General features: G+C 42.4%; 1 long non-coding RNA gene across 2 annotated transcripts in view; it reads left to right on the top strand.

Annotated features, from left to right (window-relative positions):
* The window catches only part of LOC141374009 (uncharacterized), a 60,625-nt gene that overhangs the window by 38,511 nt on the left and 4,927 nt on the right, over positions 1 to 17,187 (top strand). For both annotated transcript variants that reach the window (XR_012380541.1, XR_012380540.1), the window contains exons 2-3: positions 3,560 to 3,676; positions 3,760 to 3,860. This is a non-coding gene — a long non-coding RNA (uncharacterized lncRNA). The remainder of the gene's footprint in view (positions 1 to 3,559; positions 3,677 to 3,759; positions 3,861 to 17,187) is intronic.

Raw genomic sequence — 17,187 nt, 5'->3', positions numbered from 1 at the left:
TGTAGATAGAACAGAATAGAGTGACCACCTACAAACCCTAGAGTATGTGGGGATTTAGTATGTGATTAAAAATATACAAAAATATGATTATTCCAAGGTGGGTCAATTGAGAAACTATTTGGAAAAAAGTAGCCATAGATTTTTACCTAGCAGCATATAAAAAAAATCCCCAACAGAATTAGGTAAATGAGGGGAAATGATGCTGTAAAAAACTAAAAAAGACGAATACCTAAATGATTTGTAATGAGAAAGGCCTATTTAAGTAAATAAAAACTATAAAGGGAAAGATTGATAGACTGGTTACACAAGAATTTAAAACTACCACAGCTAAATTATTAGGCAAATGAGTTATGACAAAAAGACAACACAATGTTAAAATTCTTCAAAAAGAAAAAGCCTAGAGAGTTTGTTGTGACCGCCCTCAGGTCCGATGAGTCCCTACAATGTCCTCAGGAAAGTGCGATCACAGTTTTATTACAGTGAAAGAAAACAGATTAAAATCAGCAGCAGGAAGAGGCATATGGAGCTGAGTCTGCGAGGGCTCCAAACGTGGGGCTTCTGGTTGTCCTCTCGCCCTGGGGTCATGGGTGACATCGCCTCCTGGCCATGAAGGGTGAAACACACGGAGTACCGCCAACCAGGGGAGCTCACCAGAGCCTTTGGCATCCAGAATTTTTACCGGGGCACGATCACATATAGTACACCTGGCTGGTTCTGTCTCCATCCCCTCCAGGAGGTCAGACTAATGCCTTTATTTAGTGTCCCGTCCCTCCGGGGGTTGGAACTGGTACAGCATGGCTCAAAACCCCCATCATAAATCACATCATCAGCCTGGCTGGTGGCTAAAGCCCCTAGGCAAACAAGGCACTCTTACCAGGCAGCACTTTCCAGGGCCTAGAGATCCCCTACCCATAGCCAAACACAAGGGACAGAACTCTCTTTGGGAAAGGTTAACCCCTGACACTTGACTACACCCCATGGACCTCTAACTGCCATCATCCCCATCTCTGTGGCTGAGAAATTTTTTTTTTTTTTTTTTGACTACCAAAGGTCCTCTGCCCTCTTCCTTCAAGCAGCCCTACTTAACTGCTCTTGGAGGTGATAATCACCCTGTCCCATCCAGGTGGGGCAGTTCTGAGGGATTTCACACTAGTTCCCAGGGTTTGTCTACAAGATTGAGCTGCAGTTGTCCACCGAGGGAGTGGGCTTTGTAACACACTCCTTATCAGCTGCCTCTCCTTCTGAGGAGCACTTACCCATTTCTCTCCTCATACTCCAGTCACTCAAACCTCCTGCCCTTGAAACTTTGTCTCAGGGTGGGTCTGCTTCTGGGAGACACTAAATACACAATTCAAAACAAAATTCAGGGGTGGCATGAGTATTTGGAACAGACATTCTCATCCACTCTGTTGTGGAGTGTAAATTGGTTAAAATGTGTTGGTGGGTACTTGGGAAATTCTTATCAAAGAGCCTTAAAATGTGCATAATCTTCAATTTAGTAGTTCTGCTTCTGAGAATGTTTCCTGAGAAATAGCTAGGGAGGTGTACAAGATTTTCTTTTTTAAACAATAAACTACTTTCAAAATGAGGAAAAAGACAATAAATAATATCCTTCATGGGTAAAACTTTTGTCTCACGAATTTAAGGTTGGATGCAACAAATAATTGATGGCAATTTTCCTTTTACCAGCCACTAATAGGCCCTTAAATTTTTCTTCAGGGGTGCCTGGGTGGCTCAATCATTAAGCGTCTGCCTTCAGCTCAGGTCATGATCCCAGGGTCCTGGGATCGAGCCCTGCATCGGGCTCCCTGCTCAGCGGGAAGCCTGCTTCTCCCTCTCCCACTCCCCGTGCTGTCTTCCCTCTCTCGCTGTGTATCTCTCTTTCAAATAAATAAATAAAACCTTAAAAAAATATATTTTTTTTCTTCAGAGGTGGATTAACTTTTGTTGACTGTAGCGGTCCATGAGAAATTATTAGGTTTCCTGTACACTGTATTAGTTTGTTCAAGTTGCCATAACACGATACCATAAACTGGGTGTCTTAGACAATAGAAGTTTATCTTCTCACAGCTCTGGAGGCTGGGAAGCCCAAGATCGAGTGCCAGTGGGTTTGTTTCCTGGTGAGAGCTCTCCTCCGGGCTTGGAGAGGGCTGCCTTCTTACTGTGTCCTCATATGGTGGGGAGAGAGAGAAAGAGAGCGAGCTCTCTGGTGTTTCCTCTAATATGGACATGAATTCTATAGGCTCAAGGCTCCACCCTTATGACCTCATTTAACCTTAGTTACTTATTTACTCTAAATGCAGCCACACTGGGGGGTTAGGGCCTCAACATGTGAATTTTGGGAGGATGTACACAGTTCAGTCTGTAGCATATATTAATAAATATCTGTTATTTAGTGAGTTCCAGAACTTTCTTATTTGCTCGGCCTTGGCCATTTCCAGCTCCCTGGGTTATATCTACAAATGATATCTCTGGTAGGCTCAGGTCCATTTTCCATCACCTTCCAGATCCATCAATATAGGGGCATTTGATGCTATTACCCGAAAGATTCAGCCTTGCTTCCTATCATGTGGCGTCAGAGTGCCAGAGATGATCATGAGTACCTGGGAAGCTTAGAGGCTCAGCAATCCTCACAACCTTCCCTTTGCTGACCCCCTGCTGTCCTGTTTTGGTGGTCCATCTATAGGTGGAAACTCAGTATGATTCATGCCCAACATTCCAGTTTTCTACCAGGAGTGAGCCCTAGGCCATGTGATTAGGGTCCTAGGGTTCTATTTATTTAGTGTTTCACAATCTCCCACGAGAGCAGTGGGTTGCTCTCCCAGCCAACAGTACACTTGTCACCAGACACAGAATTTCCCTGGATTTCCTTCTTTCATCTGCCAGATTAGCTCTCTTGAAATAAAAACTTATGGGAGCCATGTTTTTATTCACCATTCCCTTCAGAAGCTGTGTATCAATTACCAAGACAGCCTTGTGAGTGCCAACCTCTGCAGAGGAGGGTCTTTGCTGGCTTCCCCCATTTAGACCCTATGACATTGAATGCCTGCACATTTTAAAAAAATATTTTATTTATTTATTTGACAGAGAAAGACACAGCGAGAGAGGGAACACAGCAGGGGGAGAGGGAGAGGGAGAAGCAGGTTTCCACAGAGCAGGGAACCTGATGCAGGGCTCGATCCCAGGACCCTGGGATCATGACCTGAGCTGAAGGCAGATGCTTAACGACTGAGCCACCCAGGCGCCCTGAAAGCCTGCACGTTTTAATATCCACCCAATTTCATGATCCTAAAACTTCCCAGACATTAAATTATAACTTTTAGAAAACAACAAAGTAGTGGGAACACCCCTGTCACTCCTCTCCAGCACAGCCATGACCCCTCACCCAGTCTCTGCTATAATCTGTCTTTCATTCCCAGTCCCACGCTGGGCCTCACTAGCATCTTCCACTGGTTCAGCACTTGGTGAAAAGTGACTGGTCAAATTGGCTGCATCAAAATCTCCGTTATGTTGCAGCACATCACTTGTTGCTTTACTCATCGATTTTTTTTTTTGCCAGGTGCCCTAAGTGATCTTTTGTATAAAAAGAAGAGAAAATGCCACACTGTAAATTATATGAGGTTCACCAGGGACCAGAAAGCAACTAGATCATCATCATAATAGTTATCATGCACAGGTAATATATCTTAATTAGACACAAGGCAAGAAAATATAAGGGAAGGTAAAGTCATTAAAATTTTTTACATATTACTTTTCTAGGGCTGCCGTAACAGAATACCATAAACTCAACACAAATTTATTGTCTCAGAGTTCTGGAGCCTGGAAATCGGAGATCAAGGTGTCAGCAGAGTTGGTTTCTGGTGAGCCTGTCTTCCTGGCTTGCAGATAGCTCCCTTCCCACTGGGTCCTCACATGGCCCTTCCTCTGTGTGCAGAGAGAGTTCTCTGGTGTCTCTTCTTCTTATAGGACACCTATTGGATTAGGGCCCTACCCTTATGACCTCCTACTTCCAAATATAGTCACGTTGGGGGTTAGGGCTTCAATATATGAATTTTGCAGGGGATCCAATCAGTTTATAACACTCTGGTTTTGATTGCATTTTCTAATAAAGATCCAGCTGCCTTGGGCTCAGGGAACTGACTGTCTGAGAGAGCTGGCTTCTGGCTTTGGATCAGGTCCTTCACTGGGGAAGACCTCCTGACCCTGACCACCTCTTTATGGCAGATTCCTAAAAAGTGATGTGTCTTGCTTCACGCTCTTAGGCACCAAGTGCCCATTGGAGAGAGTCTCTTCTTCCTTTGCCCCATTGGCCATGAGTAGTTAGGTATCTGTTACCAATCCTCATGGCTTCCTTCCCCCACTTCCTGCAGACCCTCTCAGGGCATTGCCATGCCTGGCTTATTTCTCTTCTCTGCTTGCATTAAATACACATTCTGACCAGAGGGCTCCATGCTGAGCTTTAACACCAGCCCTATGTTCATGAGACATGTCTGGTCACAAGTGAGGCTGGAGGAGTACAAGTCGCTGAGAAAATAAGCACATACCCTGAGGACTACCTTAACACTCCCTTTCCTCCAGGAAGGCCATCAGAGTAGGCATCAGAGAGGGGAACCTGAGCTCTTTCCAGTTCCCTTTTGTGTATCTCCGTGGCTTGGATCACAGGCTGCAGGAGGCTGTGGAGAGAGATTCCTTTCCCTTTATCTTTCCTTTCCAGATTTGCCTGCCACAGAAAGTTGCCCTGCTTTTCTAGCTCTTGGTGTTGAATGTCCTCACCGCGAGGCCCCTGTATACAAGGGGAGAGCAAGGAAGCTAACATACTTTGAGCACCCATCCTATGATGGGTGTTTGTTATATGCCACTTTATTTCTTTCCCATATAGCCCATTCTACTGTGAGGGTCAGAGGTGCTCACAGGTTAGGTAATGTTCTCAGGTCACCTGCAAGTAAGTGCTTGGCTGGGATCTAAACTCAAGTCCAAACTTCACCCAAATTAGGTTATGGTCCTGAATACTCTTTTATTTTATTTTAATATGTTTGTTTGTTTATTTATGTAATCTCTATACCCATCATGAGACTCGAACTCATGACCCTGAGATTAGGAGTTGCTCGTTCCTCCGACTGACCCAGCCATGTGCCCCCGAATACACTTTTTATCCCATGCATCCTGAGACCATGGAATATTGTCAGTGGAGGACAGCAGGCCCGGTAAGGCATGGGAAATCAATCTGTCAACTGTGAAATATTTTATTCAGAAAGTGGTAGTATTGGCAAAAAGGATCTTTTTAGCAGCCAACCAACATTCCCCCCTGGGAAGAAAGCTCTGCTGAGGTTAGCTCGCTAAAGGCAGATGAATCGGCACATTGTAGCTGAGGGCCAATAGAGGCACAAGAAGGCAGTTTTTTTTTTTTTAAAGATTTTATTTATTTATTTGACAGAGAGAGACACAGTGAGAGAGGGAACACAAGCAGGGGGAGTGGGAGAGGCAGAAGCAGGCTTCCCGAGGAGCAGGACCCTGGGATCATGACCTGAGCCGAAGGCAGACGCTTAATGACTGAGCTACCCAGGCAGTGTTTCTGACAAGAGGGCTGGACAGAGCCCAAAGCCCAAGGGTCAGGGCAAGGCTCCTTTTCTGCCGCAGGGCCAACAATTCCTGCCCCAGCATGTTGAGAGCTCCCTCTACTGCCCAGCATCTTACTTAAGAGCATAAAAACCTTTTAAGAACCTCAACCTGAAAGGCCCCACAGTATTTGTGAATTTTTCTTTTTTTTTAAAAGGTTTTATTTATTTAAGTAATCGCTACACCCCACATGGGGCTCAAACTCACGACCCCGAGATCAAGAGTTGCGTGATCCTTCAAATGAGCCAGCCACGCGCCTCTATTTCTGAATTTCAAACACAATTTGAAGGTTATTATTTAAGGAAATCAACCTATTTTCTTAAAAAAAACAGTGCTGAATGATATTAAAAATGTAAGAACATTCTGTGAGGATATTGGAAACAACCACAGTTATTTGATCACTTTAAAATGTTTGTAAATAATAAATATTAATTTAATAATATAAATAACATCCTCGTTAGCCCTTTGGAGGATGGCAATGGGGAAAACTGAAAAAATAATGATTAGCAATTGTTGGCTGAACCACATTTTAAGAAATCTAACTAAGATGAAAGAAGAAAATTCAAAATCCAAACTATCCCTCTGGAGGCTGGTTATTCACATTATATGCTGATTCTCCATTTTACAAAAGACATCAGCCTAGGCCTGGCTACCAGTGTTCTTAACCCCAGCTGAGCTCCAAGAGCCTGAGAAAGGTAGGGGTTTGTGGGATCTTTGGGCACTGGGGGAAGAGGGTCTAGTCTTGAGATTTGTCTGGGATTAGGTGCATAGCCTCAGAGTCACATCTGACCTAAGTAACACAAATTACATAAATGTTGGGCTTGCATATGTCATATAATACAATTATTTGTACATGCAGAATATGAAATTAGTGCCTGCAGTGAACACCTCCCCAGTCTTGTCATCAGAATATACTACCATTTTGGGGCTCCTGGGTGGCTCAGTGAGTTAAGTGTCCAACTCTTGATTTCGGCTCAGGTCATGACCTCAGAGTCGCTGGATGGAGCCCCGCAAGGGACTCTGCATTCATTGGGGAGTCTGCTTGAGAGTCTTTCCCTCTGCCCCTTCCCCCTGCTCACCAGTGTGTTCTCTGTCTCTCATGAATAAATAAATAAGTCTTAAAGAAAACCTGTACATAATTGAATACAACTTAATGAATTTGGGGATAAGTACACACCTATGAAGCCATCACCATCATATATGCCATAAACATATCCATCTCCTCCTAAAGTTTCCTGTTTTCTTCCTTCCCTTCCTCCTCTCCTTTCTGTCTGTCCGTCTGTATTTATTATTTTTGTGATAAGAACACTTAGCGTAGGACCTCCACTCTCAGTGATTTTCTAAGTATCTGATGATGTGGTGCTGTCAACTCCAGGCGGGAGCATGAGGGGTGGAGCCTGCTGGGGGTTGACTCTGCCGCTGGGGGCCGGGCTTACCACACTCTACCTTGAGGACTGTGATAAAGGTGAGAACGTAGCGTGCAGCACTAGAGTGGGCTTCCTGAGCAGTGGCTACTTCAGTGCAGGATTTATTTGACAAAGCAGAGGCTGACAGCTTCAGCCCAGCATTTCCCTGAAAGTTTTTGCTAAGACAGAGAGTCCAGACATCTGTCGTGAGGTTGCATGATGGTCGTGATGGTTGGAGGAGGGTTGAAGATGCTGCTAAAGCTCCTTAAGACATTTCATTCAGGAGAGGCGGAGCAAGATGGCGGAGGAGTAGGAGACCTGGATTTCATCTGGTCTCAGGAATTCAGCTGAATGGGGATCAAACCATTCTGAACACCTACGAACTCAACAGGGGATCGAAGAAAAGAATAGCGAGATCGAAGAAAAGAATAGCAACAACTCTTTGAACAGAAAAGCGACCACTTTCTGGAAGGTGGGACGTGCAGAGAAGTGAATCCAAGGCAATATTCAGGAGGATGGACGGCAGGGGAGGGGGCCTCCGTCGGCTGCTTCTGGCAAGTGCTGGAGCCGCGGAGCACAAAATCGGAACTTTTAGAAGTCGGCTCTGCTGAGGGACATCACTCCAGTGGCTAAGCGGGAGGTGGAAAGCTCGTGGGACAGTGTGGTCTCAGGACCCTCGGGGTCACAGAAAGACCGGGGGTGCCTGAGTGCGGCAGAGCTCCCAGGTATTGGAGCAGAGAAGCTGGCTGCAGAGACCGAGCCGAGGCACGGGCTCTCAGCTCGGGGTGGCCATAAACTGTGATCCGTGGCTCAGTCGGGCCACTGCTCCTCCAGCAGGGATCCAACAAGCAGCAGAGCCGGGGAGACTCCCTTTTCTCCCCCGGGAGAAGCGGCGCGGGAGCGCACCACAGGCATCTGCTGGGTTTGGAGACTCCACACGGGGTCAGGTGCCAGAGATAGAAACGCTCGGTCACTCACACCCATCAGAATGGCTAAAATTAACAAGTCAGGGAACGACAGATGTTGGCGGGGATGTGGAGAAAGGGGAACCCTCCTACACTGTTGGTGGGAATGCAAACTGGTGCAACCACTCTGGAAAACAGTATGGAGGTTCCTCAAACAGTTGAAATTAGAGCTACCGTTCGATCCAGCAATTGCACTACTGGGTATTTACCACAAAGATACAAATGTAGGGACCCGAAGGGGTACGTGCCCCAATGTTTATAGCAGCAATGTCCACAATAGCCAAACTGTGGAAAGAGCCAAGATGCCCATCGACAGATGAATGGATAAAGAAGAGGTGGTATATATACACAATGGAATATTATGCAGCCATCAAAAGGAATGAGATCTTGCCATTTGCAACGACGTGGATGGAACTGGAGGGTGTTATGCTGAGTGAAATAAGTCAATCAGAGAAAGACATGTATCACATGACCTCACTGATATGAGGAATTCTTAATCTCAGGAAACAAACTGAGTGTTACTGGAGTGGTTGGGGGTGGGAGGATGGGGTGGCTGGGTGATAGACATTGGGGAGGGTATGTGCTACGGTGAGCGCTGTGAATTGTGCAAGACTGTTGAATCACAGATCTGTACTTCTGAAACAAATAATGCAACATATTTTAAGAAAAAAGAAAAGAAGATAACAGGAGAGGAAGAAAAGGGGAGTATGTCAGAGGGGGAGACGAACCATGAGAGATGATGGACTCTGAAAAACAAACTGAGGGTTCTAGAGGGGAGGAGGGTGGGGGGATGGGTTAGCCTGGTGATGGGTATTGAGGAGGGCACGTTCTGCGTGGAGCACTGGGTGTTATGAACAAACAATGAATCATGGAACACTGCACCAAAAACTAATGATGTAATATATGGTGATTAACATAACAATAAAAAATTAAAAAAAAAAAAGAATGACATCTTGCCATTTGCAAAGATGTGAATGGAATTAGAAGGTGTTATGCCAAGTAAAATAAGTCAAGCAGAGAAAGACAAATACCTGGGATTGAGCCCTGCATCAGGCTCCCTTGCTCCATGGGAAACCTGTTTCTCCCTCTCCCACTCCCCCTGCTTGTGTTCCTTCTCTCACTATCTCTCTCTGTCAAAGAAATAAATAAAATATATTAAAAAAAAAAAAAAAGAAAGAAACGCTCGGTCGCAAGGCTGGGTGAGCACAGAGTGAGGCCGGAGACCAGGGAGACGGGAGTGATTGACTGCTTTTCTCTGGGGGCACACTGAGAAGTGGGGCCCCGAGTTCTCGGCTCCTCCGGGGCAGAGATTGGGAGGCCACCATTTTCACTCTCATTCTCCAAAGCTGTACCAGAGCTTGCAGGGAACAAAAGCTCCTGAGAGCAAACCAGAGCAGATTGTTTAGCCCTGACTCACAAGGGCAGGGCAATTCCGCCTCCAGCAAAGACATTTGGGAACCACAGCAACAGTCCCCTCCCCCAGAAGATCAGCCTGAACAGCCAGCAAGCCAAGACCAAGTTTACCGATCAAGGAGAACGGGAGAACTCCAGCACCAGGGGAATACTGCACATAGAATTCATGGCTTTTTTACCATGATTCATTAGTTTTTCAAAGTTAATTTTTTAACTGTTTTTTTTTTGAATTTTTCTTTTTCCCTTTTTCAACCAACATCTTATCAATCCCTTTTTTAAAAAATTTTTTTATTTTTCATTTTTAGAGTCATATTCTATCTCTTCAGAGTAGTTACCCTTATTTTTGGCATATATAGAAAATCTTTGAAATATATAAAATCTTTGAAATTTTGAGATACAGTTTCTTCTAACAGATCAAAATATACCCTAAATCTCTAGTGTATGGCTTCATTCTAGTCTCCTGCCTGATCACATTCTCTCTCCCTTTTTTTTAAATCTTCTTTCTTTTTTCAAACAACATACCAATTCCTTTTATAAAATCTTTTATAATTTTCATCTTTACAGTCATATTCCATCCCTTCATTGTATCAACCCTTATTTTGTACAAATATAAGTCTTTCTTTCTTTACAATTTTAGGAGGCACTATCTTCTAACAGACCAAAATACACCCAAAATCTAGTGTGTGGCACTGATCTATGCACTAGCCTGATCGTATTGGATCATATTCTGTTTTTTTTTGTTTTGTTCTGTTTCTGTTTGTTTTTATGTTTATCTTTTTCTTTTTTTTCCTCTTTCTTTTTTCTTTCTTTCCCTTTCTTTTCCCTTGGTTTCAGGTCTTTTCTGACTTGTTTAGAGGATATTTTCTGGGGATGTTGATAACCTGTTAGCATTTTGTTCTCTCATTCATCTATTCTCCTCTGGACAAAATGACAAGATGAAAGAAATCACTCAGCAAAAAGAACAAGAGGAAGTACTGTCTGCCAGGGACCTACTCAATACGGACATTAGTACGAAGTCAGACCTAGAGTTCAGAATCATGATTTTAAAGATACTAGCTGGACTTGAAGAAAGCATGGAAGTTATTAGAGAAACTCTTTCTGGAGAAATAAAAGAACTAAAATCTAACCAAATCGAAATCAAAAAGGCTATTAATGAGGTGCAATCAAAAATGGGGGCACTAACTGCTAGGAAAATGAGGCAGAAGAGAGAATCAGTGATATAGAAGACCAAATGATGGAAAATAAAGAAGCTGAGAAAAAGAGAGATAAACAACTACTGGATCACAAGGGCAGAATTCGAGAGACAAGCAATACCATAAGACGAAACAACATTAGAATAATTGGGATCCCAGAAGAAGAAGAAAGAGAGAGAGGGGCAGAAGGTATATTGGAGCAAATTATAGCAGAGAACTTCCTTAATGTGGGGAAGGAAATAGGCATCAAAATCCAGGAGGCACAGAGAACCCCTCACAAAATCAATAAAAATAGGTCAACACCCCGACATCTAATAGTAAAACTTATGAGTCTCAGAGACAAAGAGAAAATCTTGAAAGCAGCTCGGGAGAAGAGATATGTAACCTACAATGGTAGAAACATTAGATTGGCAAGAGACCTATCCACAGAGACCCGGCAGGCCAGAAACGACTGGTATGATATCTTCAGAGCACTAAGTGAGAAAAATATGCAGCCAAGAATACTATATCCAGCTAGGCTCTCATTGAAAATTGAAGGAGAGATAAAAAGTTTCCAGGAAAAACAAAAACTAAAGGAATTTGAAAACACGAAACCAGCCCTCCAAGAAATATTGAAAGGGGTCCTCTAAGCAAAGAGAGAGCCTAAAAGCAGCATAGACCAGAAAGGAACACAGACAATATATAGTAACAGTTACCTTACAGGCAATACAATGGCACTAAATTCATATCTTTCAATAGTTACCCTGAATGTAAATGGGCTAAATGCCCCAATCAAAAGACACAGGCTATCAGATTGGATTAAAAAACAAGACCCATCAATATGCTGTCTGCAAGAGACTCATTTTAGACCCAAAGACACCCCCACATTGAAAGTGAGGGGGTGGAAAACCATTTACCATGCTGATGGACACCAAAAGAAAGCTGGGGTGGCAATCATTATATCAGACAAATTAGATTTTAAAACAAAGACTGTAATAAGAGATGAGGAAGGACACTATATCCTACTTAAAGGGTCTATCCAACAAGAAGATCTAACAATTGTAAATATCTATGCCCCTAACATGGGAGCAGCCAATTATATAAGCCAGTTAATAACAAAAGCAAAGAAACACATCGACAACAATACAATAATAGTTGGGGACTTTAACACCCCCCTCACTGAAATGGACAGATCATCTAAGCAAAAGATCAACAAGGAAATAAAGACTTTAAATGACACACTGCACCAAATGCACTTCACAGACATATTCAGAACATTGTATCCCAAAGCAACGGAATACACATTCTTCTCTAGTACCCATGGAACATTCTCCAGAATAGATCACATCCTAGGTCACAAATCAGGTCTCAACCGGTACCAACAGACTGGGATTATTCCCTGCATGTTTTCAGACCAGAATGCTTTGAAACTAGAACTCAATCACAAGAGGAAAGTCGGAAAGAACTCAAATACATGGAGGCTAAAGGGCATCCTACTAAAGAATGAATGGGTCAACCAGGAAATTAAAGAAGAATTAAAAAAATTCATGGAAACCAATGAAAATGAAAACACAACTGTTCAAAAACTTTGGGATACAGCAAAGGCAGTCCTAAGAGGAAAGTATATAGAAATACAAGCCTTTTTCAAGAAACAAGAAAGGTCTCAAATACACAACCTAACCCTACACCTAAAGGAGCTAGAGAAAAAACAGCAAATAAAACCTAAACCCAGCAGGAGAAGAGAAATAATAAAGATCAGAGCAGAAATCAATGAAATAGAAAGCAAAAGAACAGTAGAACAGATCAACGAAATTAGGAGCTGGTTTTTGGAAAGAATTAACAAGATTGATAAACCCCTGGCCAGACTTATCCAAAAGAAAAGAGAAATGACCCAAATCAACAAAATCATGAATGAAAGAGGAGAGATCACAGCCAACATCAAAGAAATACAAACAATTATAAGAACATATTAAGAGCAACTCGATGCCAGCAAATTAGAGAACCTGGAAGAAATGGATGCATTCCTAGAGAGGTATCAACTACCAAAACTGAACCAGGAAGAAATAGAAAACCTGAACAGACCTATAACCACTAAGGAAATTGAAGCAGTCATCAAAAATCTCCCAACAAAAGAAAGCCCAGGGCCAGATGGCTTCCCAGGGGAATTCTACCAAACATTTAAAGAAGAATTAATACCTGTTCTCCTGAAACTCTTCTAAAAAATAGAAATGGAAGGAAAACTTCCAAACTCATTTTATGAGGCCACCATTACCTTGATCCCCAAACCAGACAAAGACCCCATCAAAAAGGAGAATTACAGACCAATATCCTTGATGAACACGGATGCAAAAATTCTCACCAAAATACTAGCTAATAGGATCCAACAGTACATTAAAAGGATTATTCACCATGACCAAGTGGGATTTATCCCTGGGCTGCAAGACTGGTTCAACATCCGCAAATCAATCAATGTGATACAATACATTAAGAAAAGAAATAACAAGAATTATATGATCCTCTCAATCGATGCAGAAAAAGCATTTGACAAAGTACAGCATCCTTTTTTGATCAAAACTCTTCAGAGTGTAGGGATAGAAGGTACATACCTCAATATCATAAAAGCCATCTATGAAAAACCTACAGCAAATATCATTCTCAATGGGGAAAAGCTGAGATCTTTCCCCCTAAGGTCAGGAACGCGGCAGGGATGTCCACTATCACCACTGCTATTCAACATAGTGTTAGAAGTCCTAGCCACAGCAATCAGACAACAAAAAGAAATCAAAGGTATCCAAATTGGCAAAGAGGAAGTCAAACTCTCACTCTTTGCAGATGATATGATACTTTATGTGGAAAACCCAAAAGACTCCACCCCAAAACTGCTAGAACTGATACAGGAATTCAGTAAAGTGGCAGGATATAAAATCAGTGCACAGAAATCAGTGGCATTCCTATAGACCAACAACAAGAAAGAAGAGAGACAAATTGAGGAGTTGCTCCCATTTACAATTTCACCCAAAACCATAAGATACCTAGGAATAAATTTAACCAAAGAGGCAAAGGATCTGTACTCAGAAAACTATAAAATACTCATGAAAGAAATTGAGGAAGACACAAAGAAATGGAAAAACGTTTCATGCTCATGGATTGGAAGAACAAACATTGTGAAGATGTCAATGCTACCTAGAGCAATCTACACATTCAATGCAATCCCCATGAAAATACCATCCACTTTTTTCAAAGAAATGGAACAAATAATCCTAAAATTTGTATGGAACCAGAAGAGACCCCGAATAGCCAGAGGAATCTTGAAAAAGAAAAGCAAAGCTGGCTGCATCACAATTCCGGACTTTCAGCTCTATTACAAAGCTGTCATTATCAAGACAGTATGGTACTGGCACAAAAACAGACACATAGATCAATGGAGCAGAATAGAGATCCCAGCAATGGACCCTCAAGTCTATGGTCAACTAATCTTTGACAAAGCAGGAAAGCATGTCCAATGGAAAAAAGACAGTCTCTTCAACAGATGGTGTTGGGAAAATTGGACAGCCACATTTAGAGGAATGAAACTGGACCATTTCCTTACACCACACACAAAAATAGACTCCAAATGGTTGAAAGACCTAAATGTGAGACAGGAGTCCATCAAAATCCTAAAGGAGAACATAAGCAGCAACCTCTTCGACCTCAGCCACAGCAACTGCTTCCTAGAAACATTGCCAAAGGCAAGGGAAGCAAGGGCAAAAATGAACTATTGGATTTCATCATATAAAAAGCTTTTGTACAGGAAAAGAAACAGTTCACAAAACCAAAGACAACTGACAGAATGGGAGAAAATATTTGCAATGACATATCAGATAAAGGGCTAGTATCCAAAATCTATAAAGAACTTATCAAACTCAAAACCCAAAGACAAATAATTTAATCAAGAAATGGGCAGGCGACATGAACAGACTTTTTTCCAAAGAAGACATCCAAATGGCCAACAGACACATGAAAAAGTGCTCAACATCGCTCGGCATCAGGGAAATCCAAATCAAAACCTCAATGAGATACCACGTCACACCAGTCAGAGTGGCTAAAATTAACAAGTCAGGAAATGACAGATGTTGGCGGGGATGCGGAGAAAGGGGAACCCTCCTACACTGTTGGTGGGAATGCAAGCTGGTGCAACCCCTCTTGAAAACAGTATGGAGGTTCCTCAAACAGTTGAAAATAGAGCCACCCTACGATCCAGCAATTGCACTACTGGGTATTTACCACAAAGATACAAATATAGGGATCCGAAGGGGTATGTGCACCCCAATGTTTATAGCAGCAATGTCCACAATAGCCAAACTGTGGAAAGAGCCAAGATGTCCAACAACAGATGAATGGATAAAGAAGAGGTGGTATATATACACAATGGAATATTATGCAGCCATCAAAAGGAATGAGATCTTGCCATTTGCAATGACGTGGATGGAACTGGAGGGTGTTATGCTGAGTGAAATAAGTCAATCAGAGAAAGACATGTATCATATGACCTCACTGATATGAGGAATTCTTAATCTCAGGAAACAAACTGAGGTTTGCTGGAGTGGTGGGGGTGTGGGAGGGATGGGGTGGCTGGGTGATAGACATTGGGGAAGGTATGTGCTATGGTGAGCGCTGTGAATTGTGCAAGACTGTTGAATCACAGATCTGTACCTCTGAAACAAATAATGCAATATATGTTAAGAAAAAAAAAAGAAGAAGATAGCAGGAGGGGAAGAATGAAGGGGAGTAAATCGGAGGGGGAGACGAACCACGAGAGACGATGGACTCTGAAAAACAAACTGAGGGTTCTAGAGGGGAGGGGGTGAGGGGATGGGTTAGCCTGGTGATGGGTATTAAAGAGGGCACGTTCTGCGTGGAGCACTGTGTTTTATGCACAAACAATGAATCATGGAACACTACATCAAAAACTAATGATGTAATGTATGGTGATTAACATAACAATAAAAAAAGACATTTCATTCATGCTCACTTAAGAACTCAACCGGTTGAACTGACTTCCTGCCTCCTTCCCTCAGGACACATTTGTAGGGTACCCACTGTGTGCCAGGCACCTGCCAGTGCTGGAGATTCACAGGTGATCCACCCCCGCAGGCTTTTTCCCAGCAGACACTGGAGGTGATGCTTAGCCTGTGTTCAGGGCTGACTCCAGCCTTTTGAGGATCAATTCCTCCTTGGGCTCATGTTTCCAAGAGCCACAGAGAGTTAGCTTCTCTCTCTTTGCAAGTGAATGCCACACATTTTAAACCGGAATGCTTTCTATTTATTTAGCACCTAACAAATGGTAAGAGAATTCTGGATATTTTTTCTTTTCTGTTTTGGTTGAGAGCACGAGTCTAAGCATGACAAATGTGAGCCCATCATCTGGAGAGATGAGGAAATGCAGGAAAGGGGAGAAGACCATTCTCTCTGTTGCTGAGAAATAGAAATTTTTCATAGAAACAGACATTTTCATAATTTTCTTTAAAAATGTTTTAGAATGAAAAAAGGTTTTAGAATGGAAAAATTTAAACGTGCAGAAAAGTAGAGAGAATAGTGTAACAACCAACATGTGCCCTCTGCTCTGCTTCAATAATTACCGACTCATGGCCTGATCTGGTTTTACACACAGCTCCTCACCTGCCTTATTTTGAAGCAAATTTGATTTATTATTTCACCTGTAAACATTTTAACATGTAGTTCTAATAGATAAAGACTCCTTTAGAAAAAGTAATCACAAGTAATTCACCTACATTAGCAGTAATTCTTTAATATGGTGTACCATCTAGTCAGTTTTAAGTTTCTAATTGTCTCGTAAGTGTATATGTGCATATTTTACAGTTTATCTGTTTGAATTAGGATCCAAATCATCTCTACCTATTGTACCTGGTACATCTCTCTCTCTCTCTTTAAAAAAGATTTTATTTTTTAAGTAATCTCTACGCCCAACGTGGGGCTTAAACTCACAACCCTGAGATCAAGAGTTGCACACTCCACTGATTGAGCCAGCCAGGTGCCCCCTTGGTAAATCTCCTAAATCTCTTTTATTTCATAGATTTCCCCCATCTGTATCCCTGTCTTTTATTACACTTGTAATGTGTTGAAAAACTGAGAAATTCATCCTATAGATTTTGCTGATAAGTGGTGCTATTTTATAGGGTCCTCCATCCTCTGTTTCCTGTAAATTAGTAGTTGGATCTAGAGGGTTGGTCAGATTCATTTTCTGTCAAAATGACTTTGAAAGTAGTGGAATAATTTCTCTCTTTAAAAATGGCATTCTTTATCATTTCATTGGTTTCTGAACTTGGTTGCAGTTTATAAGGCAGTGTTTCTCAACCTTGGCACTATTGAAATTTTGGGCTGGATAATTCTTTGTTGTGGGGGCTCTCTAGTGCTCAACATAGGATGTTGAGCAGCGTCCCGGCCTCTACTCACTAGATTCCAGTAGTACCCACCCCCCAGTTGTGAAGCTAGAAAATATCTAGATGTTCCAAATGTCCCCTAGGGAGGGTGAGGCAAAGCCACCCTTGTAGAGAACCACAGCTGTGAAGAACCATCAGGTCTTAGAGGTTATCAGTCCACAACATTTAAATGTTC

The sequence above is a fragment of the Callorhinus ursinus genome, unplaced genomic scaffold (assembly GCF_003265705.2).
Source record: "Callorhinus ursinus isolate GAN/ISIS: 27379988/994484 unplaced genomic scaffold, GSC_fseal_2.0 scaffold13, whole genome shotgun sequence".
NCBI classification, from domain to species: domain Eukaryota; kingdom Metazoa; phylum Chordata; class Mammalia; order Carnivora; family Otariidae; genus Callorhinus; species Callorhinus ursinus.
This window is presented reverse-complemented; position numbering and strand designations above follow the sequence as displayed.